The sequence below is a fragment of the Lepeophtheirus salmonis genome, chromosome 12 (genome assembly GCF_016086655.4).
Source record: "Lepeophtheirus salmonis chromosome 12, UVic_Lsal_1.4, whole genome shotgun sequence".
Classification (NCBI taxonomy): Eukaryota; Metazoa; Arthropoda; class Copepoda; order Siphonostomatoida; family Caligidae; genus Lepeophtheirus; species Lepeophtheirus salmonis.
In genome coordinates, this window is record NC_052142.2 from 12,157,793 (window position 1) to 12,177,718 (window position 19,926).

General features: G+C 31.4%; 1 long non-coding RNA gene across 2 annotated transcripts; it reads left to right on the forward strand.

The window, feature by feature from the left end:
* The first annotated feature begins 17,759 nt into the window (after positions 1 to 17,759).
* Positions 17,760 to 19,230, forward strand: LOC139906743 (uncharacterized). 2 transcript variants are annotated; one of them, XR_011782590.1, is made up of 5 exons: positions 17,760 to 18,090; positions 18,141 to 18,213; positions 18,281 to 18,398; positions 18,461 to 18,586; positions 18,810 to 19,230. It is a non-coding gene; the product is annotated as an uncharacterized lncRNA (long non-coding RNA). The 2 variants fall into 2 exon arrangements; XR_011782589.1 differs by having other exon boundaries at positions 18,152 to 18,213; positions 18,810 to 19,229.
* Positions 19,231 to 19,926: the final 696 nt, after the last annotated feature.

Genomic DNA, 19,926 nt, shown 5'->3' on the forward strand with positions numbered 1-19,926 from the left:
GTTTGAACTCTTTTCATGTGTAATAACTGGCGTTATCAGACCTAACATGATCTGGGATTCCAAATCTAGAAAATACCCGTTTCATCATATCAATGACTTCCTTCGATGTTATCGTTTGTAAACTAGCCACCTCAATCCATCTTGAATAATAGTCCACAAGAATAATGTACTGTTTCCCTTTTACTTCATAAACATGCGTAGCGATATTTTTCCACGGCCTTTGAGGAAGCTTTGTTGGCATTAACGGCTCCGAATGAGTTTTCCTGTTGGCTTGACATCTCCGGCAATTTTCAATAAGTTCTTCAATATTTTTCATTCATCCCGGCCATCATACTGTGTTCTGAGCCAAAGCTTTACATTTGACAATACCTTGATGTCTTTCATGTATTCGATCTAACACATCCAATTTCATTGCAGAGGGAATCACTACCCTAATTCCTATCATCAACTGTCATTTCTGATTGATAAGCATAATATAGTCCAACAAGTCCTTTAATAAAATGTTTATCAAGCAATCCTTCTGATGCATAGATCATAATTTGTCTACAACCTTCATCTTCTTCTGATGATGTATAATTTCTTCTAACCTGCTATTGGTCATAGGTATTTCCTCTAGTATATGATTTGCATATAATTCCAATTCTTTCGTAAATGGTATATTCTTCCTTGTTATCCATTAGAGATCGTGAAAGTGTATCATCCATATTAAAATTTTTACCTGGAACATGTATTGGTGTAAAAGAATATCGCATTAGCTTCATCCTCAGTCTTTGAATCCTTACTAGAAGTTGATCTAAATCCTTTGTTCACAATTACGGAATCAACGGTTTATGATCAGTTTCTAATCAAATGTCTTTACCAAGAATATAATCTGAAAATCTGTCACACGCAAAAGTTGACGCTGGAGCTTCTTTTTCGATTTGAACATATCTTTGCTCGGCTTCTGAGAGACTTTTGTAAGCGTACGCCACTGGCGCCCATCTATCATCATGCTTTTGCATGAGGACTCCTCCCAATTCATAAGAAGAAGCGTCAACTTATACTTTCGTTTCTAACGAAGAGTCGTATATTTTCAATAGTGATACTCTTCTTTATATCTTTCAACGCCTTTTCCTGCTCCGGACCCCAATACCATCCCCTAGTAGATTTCAGAAGTTCACGTATGGGTTGCGTCCTGTTTGCTAAGTATGGCAAGAATTTCATGAACTGATTGACAGTTCCCATAAACCCTCTAACCTTACTAACATTTTCTGGAGCTCTCATCTACATGATCGCCTCAACTTTTTCTTTTGAGCTTTCCACACCATTTGCTCCAACAATTTGACCCAAGAAACCTTTGTTTCTACAAGGTTTGTACAAGGCGTTCATCGTGCTCCTCTTTTCTCTTCACAAACACAACAATGTCCTTCATAAGACAAACTGCTCCATGTTGACTTCCCAAAATCCTATATATTTCACTCTGAAACTTTTCAGGCTGATTTAATTCCGAAGGTTATCCTTTTACACCGGAACCTCCCAAACGGCGTTGTAAAAGTAGTAAGCTTTCTGGATTCTTCCTCGAAACAAACCTGATGAAATCTTGCATTGGCATCAATTTTGAAAAAATCTGGGCTCCTCCAATTAAAGAAATTGTATAATCCACTGTAGGAAGCATAAGTCTTTCCCTTTTCACTGCTAAATGCAATTTGGTTAAATGTACACAAATTCTAAGTCTGTCCTTTCCTTTGGAAACCACTACCATAGGATAACACCAGTCCGATGGCTCCACACACGCCTCAATAACATCTAATTTTACGAGCTTTTCCAATTCTTGTTTTACTAGAGGTAGAAGTGGAATTGATATTCTCCTTGGAGTCATGACACTGTAAGGCTCCACATTCGATTCAATTTTGATTTTGTATTCACCCTCCAACCTCCCAAGTACATGAAGCATAGATATGAATTCTGGAGAACTAATTGGATCTGTTAAAACTTGCTGGATAAACTTGATCACTCCTAAGGCACTACTGGTCTCTCTTCCAAGTAATAGAGAACCAGAAAAAAAGAACATATATTTCTTCCTGAATCTTCCTGTCTAATTCCTTAATCTCTCCTATGAACACACCAATCACAGGTAACTTCTTATGATCTGGTCCATTCAGTAATTTTGTAGGCTTTCTTAATATATATTTATTGAAATGAAGATCATAAACGCTTTTGGGTACCACTGTTACATCAGCCACAGTATCTATATTGAAATAAAGGCGTTTGCCTCCCCCCATACACTTCAGTCCTCCAAGTGCTAATACCATTCTTGTTTGCTATTGATTTATCTTCAACCCTTATAGTCCGGTGAACGAGATAATTCCTCTGCAACCTCTTGCACCATCCTCTGCTGATTTCTGCACACTTTACCCCAGTGTCCCGTTACCTTGCATTAGTTGCATTTACTGACATTTGTCTCTCGGGTGTACCTCTTCTCCACACCACTGGCAAGCTTTTATCATTAATACTTGAGGTTTGAAGTTCTGGTACTTCACTTTATCATGATCTCTTTTGTCTTTCTTAAATCTTCGTGTTCCAATAGTCTGAACCTGAACCTTTGACTCATTTTTAATCTCAAGAGCCCATCTCCCTGAACATTCTTCCACCCTGCATTCATGCATGGCCTTTTCCAGTGTAAGATCACCATCCCTTAAGGGCCTTGATCTCACCTTGTCGCTATTTATTCCAAGTACTATTTTATCTTTGATAAACTCGTTCCTCATATCTCCATAAGAACATGTATTCACAAGCGTATTAATCTTGGCTATAAAATTATCGAAATTTTCTCCCTTCTCCTGTATGCATCGATTTAATTTATATCTCTCATACGGTACATTCGTCTTTGGAGTGAATAATTTTTGAAATTTTAATAGAATAGTCTCAGGGTCGTTCTTGTCCTCCTCCCTGACATATCCTACCTATCATTCCATTCCTGCGCGATTGCCCACACAAATCCATTATAAATCATAAGAGCCCCCTCACCTACTAGGTTTAAGAGGATAGCACTTCTATTTGAAACGATATTCTGTCCTGGAACAATTCCAATGCACCCTTAATTCGCTATTTTTTTTTTTTTTTCGTTATACTCCTAACACCGTGTGTAGTCTTGTATTACTTAATACTAACTAATTTAATTATATAATTTACACGTGTACTACATACATTTGAGACGCCCATAATCAAACAACAAAAGTATAATCAGACAAAAATAATTACATACATAAAATATAATATATAATGAGACTAATAAACACGACATATTACACAGGAACAATAATTGCTACTAGATTCTTCATATTTTTGCTACTCTATACCCAATATAAGCGCCCGTTCTTTAACAAAATATCCTGCAACTTCTGTACCGTATATCGGACTCCACTCCCCCACTGGTAAAATACTTTTTTTTCTTTCATTCACTTCCAGGCCAGATCGTGCTCTAAATTTACCAAAAAAGATAAAATTACTTCAATTCTCCTGATCAGTTGAGTCCCAGAGTTGCTTATACATATAAAGTAACGCAATCCTCAAAAAGTTCTATAAGGTAGTGCTAATGTTTGAATAAAACCCCAAATGATCTAAATTTACTTTTACTTGCTAAAGCTAAATCCTCAATTGCCAATAATTGAGGAAAATTGGATCACTTTCTTTTCCGTTTAATGTGATTCTCCAAGTCCCATTGAGTGAAAGTGCTCTAATTGGATTTTTACGGGGTCTTGGTAAATACTTTCTTGTTGTTTGCAATATGTGATTATGAGAAATTGAGTCAAACGCTTTTCTAAAGTCTACTGCAATAATGACACCAATTGTTTTTCTTTTTGCAATATTATCCATTGCACATCGGATGTTTCTTGCAATATCTGCTCCTCTGCCTGTAAGAAAGTCTTTTTGATGCATGCCAATTCTCTTATTAAGGATTAGTTTTACTTCATGGGCAACCACTCCTTAAAGAATTATGTATGTTTCATTAATTATTGTTATTGGCCGCCAAAGACTTAAGTGAGTGCCGTCCGCCTTTTTCGGTATCAAAACTAGCTTGCCTTTTATAATGTACATGGGGAGCCTTCCATTATTTTCCATATATCTTCTTTCAAACCGTAGGAATTTAACTATTTCTTCACTAAACGAAGAACATACTTTCCCTCCAAATCCATTGGGTCCAAACGCTTTATTGTCTTTAAAATTATCCTTAATATACTTGCCTAATAAAGGGGCCAAAAAGGGTGTGGAAGACTTCTTATATGTTTTAGGAAAGTTTACTCTTGCTTTCCCTACAGTGGATTGGAAGTCCTGATGGAAACTGGACAATATTTCTTCATCTTTGATCAAGATTCTATAAATGAATATACTAAATGTTCGCAATTTTTTTTTTTTTTTTTTTTTTGATTTGGGAGTCATGCAATTTCAAATGTTTTAATCAAAGAGATGTTTCTTTCCCTAAAAACACTCTTTTTCTTGTTTCCTGCTTAACTATATCTGCCATCCTAAAAGAATTGATGGTGTCTGAAGTTAAAGTTCGTCAAAATAAAGATCAATTCTTCAAGATTTCATATACCTTCTATTGAAATATATTACCATTCCTCCTATAACACTTCAGAAAAACACTTGATGAATCTCGGAGGCTCTGTCTAAGAGAACAAACAGCACTAAGAGCTGAATAAGAGGTATAAAAATTATGCTTCAATTTAGACGGAAGGATTCGTTTAAAATCTTCCTCCTTCAGAATCCAATTCGGGCGCAGAAATGGTTGCGAAGATTATATATTACGAATCTCGACTTCAATGATCTGATGATCTAAGGACGGTTAAGGACAGTACTTTGCTTCTTTAATCTAAGAAAATAGTACAGTAGAGAGTAGAGCAAGATCAATACTAGAGGATTGAACCCCTCTTCTCTAAAATACATAATCACTTGGATTCAAGACACTCAAGGTGTCATTTACGTTTAGATACAGCATCAACTTTTCAAGAAGAGGTCCATTTACATTTTTTTTTATTATCAAGATCAACGTTAAAATCACCAATTAACAATGACGGGGTCGGATTCTTTATATGATCATTAATTATTCTTGAAAATATGAAGACAAATTTCAGGGAGACAATACGCGTTAATTAAGCAATAATATTTAATATTTATTTTTGTGTAGAGATGGCAACCAAAAACAGTAGCTATGAACCATCTGTACCCCTAAACTACTTGTAGGGGATCCCTTCTCTGGGGATAAAATTAAATCAGATCTACTTCACGTACCGGCACACTGAGAGCGAAGTCTCGTTGTCAAAACTTGTTGTGCCTCTAGTCGAGGATTACACGGCTTAAATAGTCAAAAAATTATGTTGTCGTCTGTATTTGAGCTCTATCTCAACGACGCCCTCGTCGGAGACAATTAGCTCTTCTGTTAAAGTACTATTACCATTTGTCTTCCTCGTTAAAGAACTCTCCTCTTGATCCTCACCCGTCTTCGTTTCTACGTGTAAAGTATTATCTCCAGACGGCGTCTGTATGGGTAATCCCGACAGAGAACTAGTTGTCATTTCCTCATTTTTATGAATTTGTCCACAGTTACTATTCACAACCGTGTCTAGTACTGCACTTTTCTCTGCCCCTTTCAAATTATCCTCAACTATCCTATTTTCATCAATATTTTCAGGGTAACTATCGTGCAATCTAAACTCATCACAGGTGGATAAATTTACTTCACTACTTGTAGGAAGATTGCCAGCCTGGTCAAGTACCATACTTTTTTGCACTCCCATTAATGTATCCTCTTTTTGATTCAAACAACAATCTGCCAATTACTTTTTCAAAGTCCTCACATAGTCCATGATTCTTTTTCGGTTCGGATCACAATATTGTTTTTTATGTTCAAAGTTAAAACAACGTTGACATTGAACTTTTGCACCCGAAAATTTCAGTGTCCCTCCATATCTCCTTCAAATTTTCGTATTTTTCCTCTACTTTTTTGTTTGTAGGATTTCTTCGCGGATAATGATTAACCACTTTCCTCCAATTTGAATCCATTCTATGACACTTACCTTATCCACTCTCTTGAAAGTATTTACCAGAGGGATTGCCCAGTTTTGTTTACCATCTGCAGTAATTTTTTCCATGCCTTTAAACTTGAATGATATTGTTTAATTAGTACCATCCACATCACATACTTCCTGTTTTAAAACCTTTTTTGAAAAACATTTTTCCACTCAATAAGACGAGCTCTAACATCAATCGGGAATTTGATATTGATACAAGTCTGTCCTAAACCAAATCTAAGGTTTGCTCCAGATATTTCATGTTCCTTGAATCCAATATTATTGCTAGATCATATGAATCAATATGCTTCAAGAAAACCGTAGTTGATATTTTAGCTTCCAAATTTTCACATACAAGTACGAAGGTTTTCCACTTGAAATTAATATCAATATTAATATACAAATTCCCATTATTATTGATATTACTCTTGACCGTAGTAGAAGCAGTTACTATATTCTCATCAGGGCACTTGCCCAGTAATACAAACCGCAATGAAGAACTTTTTCGTATCTGATACACTTAACGGTGTGAATAAACAAATAAATACGATGACAAAGCAAAAATCCTTTTTATGATCTCAAAGGACTATGAAAGGAACCAAAAGTTACACAATTAATGCGCCCCAATTAAGCTCTAGGTGTTGTTGGTTCCAAAGATATGAATTATTTTTCTCCAAACATTCTCTGACGGAATTAAATTAAATTAATCCACAGCACAATAGTCAAAGCAGCCGCAAACAATAAAAATACATTAACACTTTTTTACTTTTTTTACTACATTTGATGTAAACATATATTTCACTATTATCTGAGAAAGAACTCCCTTCCACTTTCAACTTTTCAAAATCATCTGGTAGTCAGCCAAATATGTAAATAACACCCACTGCTATTTATTTTTTAAGATATTCCCAGAATTTTAATTTAATATTCTTTCTCCACAATTATTAAAATGAATTACATAAATATTCTTCATAATATAACAATCCTACATAATATTTTATTTGATACTTATCCTAATATTGTTTAATAATATCTTATTAAAAGCATAGCTTTGGATTTGTAAGCCAATCACCAAAATTTAATCATAAAAATAAGACAATGGCCAATATATATTTATAAATATACAAAAGCTACAAGGAATCAACCCCAAATTGTAATCTTGCTCTTTTGGAAACAGAGCATTAGTATAATATAAATCATTACTGCATTTATTTATCAAAAATAATAAATTGGCAAAATTCATTGTATTGTAATTATTAAGTCCTTACGGACAGGATGAATAATTATTCATCCTGTACATTTCAATTCTCATTTCCAATTCCCTAATAGTTATTACTTCTATTTGTAATGACTCTCAAAGTCGTTACTTAAAAAAAGTAGGACTTTTTTAAGTATTCAAGAAAGATATCAATAAATTTCCATAATTAGCCTTTTTCTGACAGATTCCTCATATTAATGAAAAAAATTATTATTGTCAAATTGAATTAATTCTTATTTAAAAGAAACTCTAAGGAACAATATAGCTATGAATAATATGTATATAAATTGTGTCAAAAATTCTCAAGTTTAAGACTCACTGAGATTTTAGATAACAATACGAATTTTTATATCATTATAAAAATAATACAAGGATAGTTATCAGAAAGGATCCAAAAAAGTTATATTTAAATGAGTGTTGATAATTAGGTGATAATACTGTAGAAAAAAACGCGTGCAAGGAGAAGGGGGGATAAAGACTTATGGTATCATTGTTGAAAATACTGATGTGATTATCAGCTGCTTGCTTTATTATGTTTTTTGGGGGTATAACTAAAGTATTTATTAGCAAAATGTTTTGAAGACATACTACGTATAATTGACTTAGACATTATTATCCGTTACAGTAGAATTTAAAACGTCACACTCCATGAAATTGTAATTGATTATGAACCATATTCTCAGAATAGTAACTAATAAAACGACAAAGTAGAGTATTTCGAAATATATTTGAAGTTCCAAGTTTAAAAAGAAGGCTTAAATTAAATATAATCTACATACTGAAAAACATCCTACATTTATGTTAATCATACAAAATTATACAATTGTAATCATATGACTAATAACAACAATATATTATAAATACAGAATATTGAAATAATAGATTTATCCAAATAATATTTTCTTGTTCTGACATGAATTCAGTTAAATATGTCATAACTTTAAGCTGCTAAACACAAGCCAGACGCGGAGTTTAATCAAAAAGATCATCAGCCTTTTTTCCTAATGTGAAAGTTGCAATATACAATTATGCATAGGATTGATATCGATGAGATCTAAATAATTATTAATAATAAAGTAAATCTCAAAATCATAAAATTAGAAAATAAATAATTTAAAAAAATGTTAGAATTAAATCCAACGTAAAGATTTAGTGCAATAGCTAATTAAGTAGTAATGTCCGGCTATATTACTCCTTATTAACGCCATCAAAAAATATCCCCCCCTTTATTTATCCTTGTATAACAGCATACTATTATCATGAAGGATACGCACAATTGCTAATTATAATGCTACACCAAATGTAGCTACCCCCGTTGTTGTGACCATTTAAGTAGTTGTTTTTGCCTGTCATGAGTTTATTGGAAAACCTAATGATCATACCTAAGTCTTTAATTGAAGAAACTAATCGCAGACAAACTAGTAGTCAACCATCCAGAGCTACTACTGCCGTTGTTGTGACCATTTAAGGACTTTTTTTGGTCATTTAATGAATTGTGTATCATAATTCTTGATAATTTTAGCTACAATAGAATCATACTTTATGATTAGGATTTAAAAAAAATGAATAGTTACTGTTAGATGCTACAAAATTCAGAGTTCCATATCGTAATTTGGTGAGGATGACTCTAAACATGCTGAAAATTATCTTGACTTCATAATTTACAATGGGGGTATTTCTATACATGACATCATTACCAACGTCCTCCATTAATTAATGATGGTTCTTCGGGAACAGAAGAATTTACCAGTGTATTTCTCCATAAATTTTTTGAACGTAGGGTGATTAGTAATTGATAAGGTTATATTACATGCAATACGCATCTTTGTGAGATCAAAGTTAAAGTTTAACTTGATGTACTCATCGTTGACTTGATTTTATAGATGAATATCCATACTCTTGTTATGAAATGAGGATAATCAGTGGTGTGTAATTCTAGACAGGGGACTATATTCACATTTATATCGATAAATCCAACAAGCCATCTGTTTCTCATCTGGTAAGTATTTTCCAAATTCATGGGCCTGCAGAAATCCAGACAGAAGGCAACGTTATTTTAGGCATTTTATTTATTTCTCTATCGACTATCAGCATATAATATTATATTAATATTGAATACTAAATGTGGGAATAATAACGTTCTTGATAGAAGATGTATATTATTTAATCAATGATGCCATAAGTATTTCTTCTCTTCTCCTCGCACGCTTTTGTATTCTTACCAAAATTATCAACCTTACTGATGTTTTACTTCCACCCCGCTTTTAATAGTGACGTCAAAGTGTATAAGTAATTGCGTGTTTTGTTTACATTTTCCATCGTATAAAAAAGAATCTACATTCTTGATTAATTTGACAAGGTTTTCATTTTATTAAAAGACATTCAAATCTACTCAGGATCTTCCACGTCGTAGTGAAGCATATGAAGCTTAGTCTCAGTTTCTACAGAGGATCACTTTGCTATAGTGGACTACAGCAAGGAACGAAGAAGATTGTCAGATTTCAGTCAAATCTATTAGGAAAATTAAATTGAATGCTTATTAGTCATTACTTATTAGCTATTCTGTGTTAACTCTTCAGTCTTGTCATCAACAATTCTATCATTCAATCTAAGAACTATATATTCCATCCATATATATTGTAAATACTTATAAGTTATTTGTATTGACTGTCGTTTGTTAGGAAGGCCAAAAATTATCATAAGCATTCTTCCTCAAACAGAAGATACTAGATGAACAAGAAAAGATCGTGTTACTTCGTCACCCCGCCATTAAAGAATAGGTCATTGTGATAAAGTGCAATTTAATTACATATACTAGGGATCATGAATTTAAAAAATATCATAATATCCATTGTTATGTAATGATTTAGTTAAACTTAAGTATCTTAAAATGAATACTTTATTGATAAAGAAGTGATTAATCCACAGTCAACCAGTTCTCATAAACTCTTTGTGGATTTGACAAAAGAAGAAAACTTCGCTCCCAATAGCATTACAGTTTTGTTAAAGAAGAACTCTTTTACTTCGAAAAAAAATGTTGGCCATCTAACTTCCGAGGAATTGCTTGACAATTTTTTGCACTTAGTTAGAACACAGGCACTCACATTTCGAAAGTGTATTGTTTAAATTTAATAATGAGCCTAAAAAATATAAATATATCATTTCCGTTCTATTTTTTAACTGTTAAAATGAGCAGTTTTTCGCACGTTACTCGCTATTTTTCTTTTTAAGCTACTTTTGTTTACAATATTAATATCCTTTATTCTATTTAATTTACGAGTGTGAATAAAATTTTTTGTAACTTCTTATTCTTCCTTAGGATACTTTTCCACAATTATACCAATGAGACGATCCATCAGATACGGTTCGGTATCAAAAAAAATTCCCATGAAACTTAATTTTCTATTTTTTTTTGTGAAATTCCAAAAAAGATTGCAATGTTTGAAGTAGTCCCTCTCTTGACAATGGTTTATGCCATGGACTTGGATGCTGGAAGTATTACACCCCAGAGCGAGAAATTTTTTATGTAACGATTTGGCCACATATCCAGCAACATAAATAAATCCTTCATCTTCACAGACTTTAGGAATATGTAAATCATTAGATGGTTGTTCTATTGCATCTTCATCATAATTTCTATCTTCCTCAATCTCACCTTTAATGATTTTAGGATAAATTATATCATCAAAGTCTTGATAAAATTTTATGTTATCTTCTGAATCTGCGTCGCTCAAAATAGGACCTAAAAGGAGAAGTAGGATTTGTATATATACAGTAGTGCATTGGTGATACTCAATTAGTTATAGAAACAAAACATTGCTCTCCTTCAGATCTGACGGGAGCATTCTCAACAAATATTTTTTCTGAGCCACTTATTTTGAGTATGCGAAATCGATCTATGGTCTCTACCGCATTAAGATGAGGGTGGGTTCGTCCTATATATCCTGTTCTTGAAAAAAACTTTTCAATACAGTCATGGTTTAAACGAGATGTCAATATATATAGAAGGCCAATTTAATTATTTATGTATTGATACAATTATATAAAAGATTTTGGTAGGGCTCCAAAGCAGATGATTTAGGCAACACGACTTACCCATTTTTATTTCTCTTAATTTGTTTAATTGTTCCAATCAAATTTATCATGATTTGGAGAATATCCTTTGGTATATTCAAATTTATACCATAGGCACATCTAAAGCCCTTTTTTCATATTGGGCAGGAGCTTCATCTCATTAAAGTACAAGACAGATAAGTTTCCATTTGGATTTTTGTTGGATTTCAAATGTTCAGTGATAACTTTCATAATATTTGATTGTATTCCAGGTGCTGTTTTAAAATTCCTGATCCACGTTTTGAGTGTTGTAAAGCTAGGAACCGTAAGTAGACCACTTGATTGAATGTAACGGTAGGCTTTTGAGGAAAGAGACTTCAGTATCAGTCCTTTAACAAAATCCTCCTCATTCCATTCCGCCTCAGTTTACATTGAGACTTAGTCAATCTCTTTTCTAGTTCTCTTGTCATCGCTTCCTTAAAATTAGAATTGGATTTTAATAATATATTTTCCGATTAAAGGATTTTCACTTTTTCGTGTAAATCTCTTTTCTGTTTCCTTAGTGACTCGAGTTCTAGAAAGAGTCAATCTTTTCTGGTATTAGAAGCCCTACTAAATTCTAAAATCCGGGATACACATGCTTGATAAGATGCGTTAACATTTTCTAACACAAGTGTTTGAGTTGATTTTACGTTGGTTTGGGATAATTTTTCTAATGTCTCAAAATATATTTGATTAGAATATTGTTCGAAATGGTGTACTATCTTAATTCATTTCGTTTTCCTTGGAGCTTGCTCAAATTCTTCTCCAGGTATGATACCTCTGGAAGGAATAACATCTTTTTACAATTTTCTTTTTTTAAGTAGTCCCAACAATTCACCTTCTAAATCCCTTTTATAAGCATTTTCCTCAAATTGATTCTCACAAATTCTAGGGTATTTTCCAAAGGGGTCCTTTTGATGACAATCCTATTCCCGTTTTTGCCTCCTTGCGTGATACTTTGGAAAATGATGATAAATTATGTTGTTAGGAGAATCACAAATGGCAACTGGACAACTGAGAGTTTCATTGCGCGAATACATTATACTTTTTCAGAATGGCAAATAGGTATTATTATCGTAATAATAATAATCAATTAGTAAGAATATATAATTGTATAATGTCAATAAAATATAATATCATACTCCAAGGATACCAAACTTCTCTCTCTCTGAGACCACAACGTAGTCCCAGTTCTTAATTTTGGCCTATTGTGAATTTGTATTTGGTACCCTTTATATTTTCTATGGCATCAAAATCTCCCTCTCATTCCCAGCAGTTAGTACGATACATCAAATTGAAAATTCTAGTAAGCCCGATTACATGATGGTCTAACCTTGTATTTCTATTAACCTTGGTTTTTATTACATTTCAACTTTTATTTTTTCTTCAATTTGTCAATTTCATATTTGATCTTAGGAGGCTAAAGCTCGTATAAAATCAAACTTCATTAATGGAAATGCACTTATATTTGTATTTTTGTATTTAATAGCTTTTTAGTTAATTTTAATACAACCCATTAAGTTATACTTATAATATTTTGCAAAGATTAAAATAATTTATGTAAATAATAATCAATAAACGTATGATGATTATTCTGCCATAATGTATTTGCTCTCATATTTATTATGAGGTATAGACCATTTATATTTAAACAACAATATAAATAGTAATGTAAATTGGAGGGAATTGATTAGGTCGCACAGTTTAATCGTAGAATAATTTTCTGTTTACAAGTAGAGAGGATCCCTTTTGAAGCCACGAGCTGGTTATATCCAAAGTTGCAATTCAGTCTTTAATTATAACTCTTCTTCTTCTATAAAGGATATAAATAAACAAGCAGTTTCAATTGCTTCGGGTTGTTGTTTTCTCTTGTAGTGTCTTGGATAACCTTGGCGCATGCTTTGAAGTTATTATCATACAGAACGAAAAAAAAGTGATCTATATATCAATAATTACTACAGAAAATTATAACAGGTAGAAAAACTGAAGAAAGTCTGGAGTTAAATTTTTAAATGTACGTTACTTGAAAGAGTTTTTAGACAATTTGTGGAGAAATCATTGAAATATACGACACAGTCCTTATGAATAAAAGCTTTCTCTGTTTGATATCCTTGCAGACGTAGTTACTTTGGAAGTAGATCTTTGCCGCTAACGTGTTTGAAAGGAGAGATATTTCGAAAGGTTCAAGTAAAATTTGTGAATAGATAAAGGCGGCAAATAATTTTGGAAGTTTTTCTCCTGTTTGATTGTATCTCATCTATCTAGTAATTTCGAAATTTTCTTCGTTTTTCAATACTATCACAGACAAAATCACAATGCTGAAAGTAAAGTGAACCAACTCTTGAATACTTAGAACGTGTTTTGTCTTATAATAACTCATACAGGAGCTACGAGTATTCGTCTTCAGAGAAAGAATGGGGTGATATGGAGAGATTGGTCGATTTGATTTCACAACCCAAATAACACTTACGATATTTTCCTCATTCGACCCTCTCAACAAAAAATCAAATCTCAACTGAAATGAATAATTTCAAATTATTTGTACAGCCTTTTTTTTATATATTTCTCCCAATTTGTTTATTCAAGTCATTGATAAACAAACTCATTTATGATGTGATGTATATTGATTATGAGCGTATGGAAACATAAGTATTTTTAATGAGAGCCTCGTTGTCTCCTGCAATATTGCACTCCATATTCATTAAACATTTGAGGATAAGGATACATTTATGGCATTTGAGATAACTTCATACTCGTCGGCGATCCATGATTGCAGTGTTAGTTGGTCCTTTAAATAGTTTTTCTAATTAATTTGGAATCTATAAAATGATTTCAAGTGTTGCTGTAATAAGTATAAGCAACGTTATTTCCTCCGATGATAGAGACGAAGCAGTGAAGGTGTTTCCAATACACAAGCCGAAAAACTTTTTCCAGTTATGTTGCATATAACTTGTCTCAATTAGGAGTAAAAGGATCCAGTTATACGTGAATATAGATATTGGAATAAATTTAAGCATTGTTTTTTTCCTTTATATAATGTAATAAAAAAAGCTTCATTTATAAAGCTTTTTTAATAAGATATCGATTTTCAAAACCTTATTATTTTATTTTTTTACTTAAAAGTTCAGTATTACCCAATTATAAAATGTCTTAGTTTTTTCCGAATAAAAATTTAAATTATAATTTAATTTAATAATATAAATTTTTATATACATAAATACAGTAAATTGGAATTATTTAATAGAGTAACAAATTTTGAAACGATGAAACCAGGCGTCCAAGTTTATGTCATGTTCCCTTTGTGATTTTAAGACCAAAATAGTGTCAAAATTCAACATTATAAGCCAAATTAAAAGTATTATTTAAGGGAAAAACTTGGAGATATATTCAAGGAATCTAATTGAAGCAAATCCTGGACTAAATATTCTTGAAAAATGACAAAGATACTTGTTTCTTTCAATGTCTCACTCAATATAGTTAGTCATCTCAATTTTGTAAAATTCATAGAACTATTTCGAGTTCAAAGGAAGATACAGAATCAATAAAAACATCTTTGTAATAATAAAAAACACTTTTACATCAGTTTTATTAATTATAATTAAATTTGGTGATTGTCTTAATGATAAAAAATGACTCTGAACGATAAAAATCCCTAATTTATAAAATCTCAGATATTTTTGATACTTGGGGATCTAGAAAAACTAAGATCACTTTTGGATTTTACGCTCAAAGGTAAATTATATTTCTCTTATATTTTGTCCGGATGAAAATTTTGAATTGAACATTCAATTATCCAGTATGGGAGACCCAAACCAATGATTTTGAGATTGATATCTGCCCGAAATTTCAAGAATTGTTGTCATATTGTCTTCCTCTTTCATATTTTCTTCTGAGGATTCTTCCAGAAGAATAAAAACTTCTTCTATTGTTTAATACTTTAATTACCCGGAGCATGATTACTCGAACTTTACCTGAACATTGAATAGTTGGACTGAAATAAAGCTCTGAATATTGCATCTAATGGATCTTTACTCTTTCTCTTATTTATATTTAGTATTTACTACAAGACCGATACAGTTATTGACTGTATTTAAAAGGAATAATTAGTTATGGAATATGAAAAAGATCTAAATGAATATGCAAAGATAATTAATGAAATTTACTTATATACGAATATAATATTGAAAGTATATATATAACTTTTGGTTTCTTATATTGATTTTACTATGTAGGTGTTATTGATGATAACTTCGACGGAAATTGTAAAGTTGAATTGTAAAATTGTCAACTGTATCTATTTAAGTTGTACCTTCAAGTTTTACAATAAAAAAGGTCTTATATGCCTTGAATGCATAACGTTATTACTGTTGACTTATTGATGGCATCACTGTTTTTTCCATACTATGGCGACTAAATTTAAGTGTTCTGCCTAGTAAACAGTCGTTTTTGATCACCAGAATTAAGAAACAAAAATGTTATTTTACTAGGTATTTTCGCAGTAGGGAGAGAGCGTTGCTATTCTTTTCAGAACATGAGAGAGTCAAGTGACATTCAACATCATGTGGAAATTTTGCTTAAAGTTTTTGACGGATTTTAGAAAATAAGCTTTGACATCTATAATGAAAAACTTTAGTCCCTTTCCACAGAAATTTGTGCCAAAAATGACGTTAGACTTTTGACTTCAATTGTTCTATTGTCACCCTTCCTAACATCTTTCAAGTTCATTAAATATGAGCCTAACAATGACCATACAGAGTACCCAATCAATAATACAGTCATTGTTCATAGTTTCGTCGAAGAAAAGAAGACTATCATTTCCTACAAGTTCTTTCGTAATCTTTGACGACACTCCTTTGCTTAGGATCTCAATTACTTTGAGATGTTGTAGCGAGTAGGAATGGATTTGGCAAAATAAAGTTTTATAGATTTTAAAAGATTTGGATAGGTATTAATATGGAGTGAGACATTGCAGGAGACATGCATCTTGCTCATATCTGACATAAAGTTAGAAGCATCAGTATTAGATTCAATTATATACTTTAAATAAAGCTTCAAATTATTATTGTCAATACACCTTTTCTTCGGCTTTTGAAATGCAAATTTTCTAAAGGCTTGGATCCCCAAACCACAAAGGCCACGTGACAAAAATCTTGAAGCCTTGGCATAAATCTATACTTTTTTTCTTTAACTATATATAATAATTATAAAATGAAAATAAATGATAAAAATAAAATATGATTTTTTTTTTCTGGTAACATGCATAATATTATATTTAGACTATGTTAGAACTCTTAATAAGAAAAGCATTAACATAAGTTTTTATTTTTAAATTTAATGTAATTTTTATTGAATTTTTAATAAAACTTCGGTAATATCCATCTCAATTATACATTTAAAAAATTTGAGTTGTCTTTATTCTAGTTTTGATGATGACAATATAGTTATTAATTGACGTCCTAAATAATATTGAATCCAATTCTTGGCAATAATAATTTTGTAATTAAGAACATAATATGATTTCAATATTTAGAGGAAATGTCATTTTAATATTCTAATATCAAGGATACATGTCGTTTACTTTTCTCCTACCTTTATCGAGAGTTTTGCCATTTTAGGACACGAATTATATAAGATTGTATCCTTTTATTCAAATTTGAACTTTTGGCAAGTCATTCAACCTTGATAAAAACTGAGTGGGATAAGGGATTAATAATGTAACCAGTCTTAAATATACAACATTGGTTGGAACGTTATAATTATGGTTATTATAAAAAGTACTTGTTGGACTAATACTAGAGTTTAGGATCGATTCCGAAGTAACTCTTGGGAATGTTTTACAATAGACACAAAGTAGGATTTGTGTTTATTTTCTTTCCTTCCTTCTTAAGCCTGTTCACGGCTAATCCAGTATACGCAATGACAACTAAGCTGCTCTTCTCCAAAATATTCTTCAATTGTCAGGGGTACCACGTTAATTTTTGGTTTCTTTTTTTTTTAGCATATCGATGGATAGCATTTTTTTCCTCTCTGGTTATTATAGACGATACTTGTCCTTTATATCGTTTTTTATTTTAACAGGATGAGAAGAAAAGAAAAGAAGTATAAATAACAATTATTGTTTAGATATGAAGATGAAAATGTATTATAAAAATAGATAAATATTTGAAGCATTTTATATTTAATTTAAAGTAATTAAACTATTTTATTGTATTATAAATTCACATTTTACATAAATGGATAAATAAACCATTTTGATTAAAGTAAGGAAGTTTTATATTTCAATATTAAATGAGAGATGGAAATTTTTTATTTTATGAAGTTAAACCCTAACTCATGGAACACAAAATCAGCCCCCCCATTGATGCATGGGAATTTCATAGTCTGTAGCATTCTCATACACATCATTTAATCCCAAAATGTGACCGTATAAATGTATGTTGTTGTTTTAAATTCCTCTTTTTTGAAGTTATATGTTTGATTTATACCATTTTTTATCCAAATGTGTGTACCCTGCTCACCAATGCATCTCCAATAATATTGAAATCGGATCTTTCTTATTCGAAGCATTAAGATACAATCATATCAGGATCGCTCTTATTTTCATCTTACGTTAAAACAATTATGGAGAAATACACGAGTAAATTCTTCTGTTCCCGAAGAACAATCATTCATTAATGGAGGGCGTTGGTAATTATGTCATTTATAGAAATACCCACATTGTAAATTGTGAAGTTAAGATAATTTTCAGCATGTTTAGAGTCATCCTCACCAAATTACGAAATGGAACTATGAATTTTGTACGATCTAACAGTAAGTATTCACTTTTTTTTAAATCATAATCATAAAAGATGATTCTATTGTAACTAAAATTAACAAGAATTATGATACGCAACTCATAAAATGGCCAAAATAAGTAATTAAATGGTCACTACAACAGCGGTAGTAGCTTTGGATAGTTCGCTACTAGTTTGTCTGAGATTAGTTTCTTCACTTGGGTATGATCATTAGGTTTTCCAATATTACATAGTCAAAAATATTACTTTTTTATCACTTAAAGATTAGCTATGGTTCATAATCTCCAAGAAAAGGTGTTCAGAAAACTCATGAAAGGCAAAAAGAACTGCTTAAATGGTCACAACAACGTTACATTGTTACATTGGGTGTAGCATTATAATTAGCAATTGTGCGTATCCTTCATGATAATAGTATGCTGTTATACAAGGATAAATAAAGGGGGGGGGGATATTTTTTGATGGCGTTAATAAGGAGTAATATAGCCGGACATTACTACTTAGTTAGCTATTGCACTAAATCTTTACGTTGGATTTAATTCTAACATTTTTTTAAATTATTTATTTTCTAATTTTATGATTTTGACATTTACTTTATTATTAATAAATATTTAGATCTCATCGATATCAATCCTATGCACAATTGTATATAGCAACTTTCACATTAGGAAAAAAGGTTGATGATCTTTTTGATTAAACTCCGCGTCTGGCTTGTGTTTAGCAGCTTAAAGTTATGACATATTTAACTGAATTCATGTCAGAACAAGAAAATATTATTTGGATCAATCTATTATTTCAATATTCTGTATTTATAATTTATTGTTGTTATTAGTCATATGATTACAATTGTATAATTTTGTATGTTTAAGATAAATGTAGGATGTTTTTCAGTATGTAGATTATATTTAATTTAAGCCTTCTTTTTAAACTTGGAACTTCAAATATATTTCGAAATACTCTACTTTGTCGTTTTATTAGTTATTATTCTGAGAATATGGTTCATAATCAATTACAATTTCATGGAGTGTGACGTTTTAAATTCTACTGTAACGGATAATAATGTCTAAGTCAATTATACGTAGTATGTCTTCAAAACATTTTGCTAATAAATACTTTAGTTATACCCTCAAAAAACATAATAAAGCAAGCAGCTGATAATCACATCAGTATTTTAAACAATGATACCATAAGTCTTTATCCCCCCCCCCCTTCTCCTTGCACGCGTTTTTTTCTACAGTATTATCACCTAATTATCAACACTCATTTAAATATAACTTTTTTGGATCCTTTCTGATAACTATCCTTGTATTATTTTTATAATGATATAAAAATTCGTATTGTTATCTAAAATCTCAGTGAGTCTTAAACTTGAGAATTTTTGACACAATTTATATACATATTATTCATAGCTATATTGTTCCTTAGAGTTTCTTTTTTTTTCCACGTTGGTGGAAGATTGGGGAATGTTTTGTTTTTATCCAATGAAGAATAACATTTTATTGTTATTCCAAAAGATTCATTGTGTGCGTCTGGGATTATTTCTTCTCAGAATATTCGATTATTATATGCTGGGTGGCAGTGTGTCATGTGAATGATAAGAATAAATTATTGGATTATTAATGGACGCTAGCTGTAACAATATCACTTTCGTAAATTTATAACTTGCCCGAGAGCATTGGTGAAAACGAGGGGTCAGAAAATTGGAGAAATTCCAAATGATCGAGCTAAGATT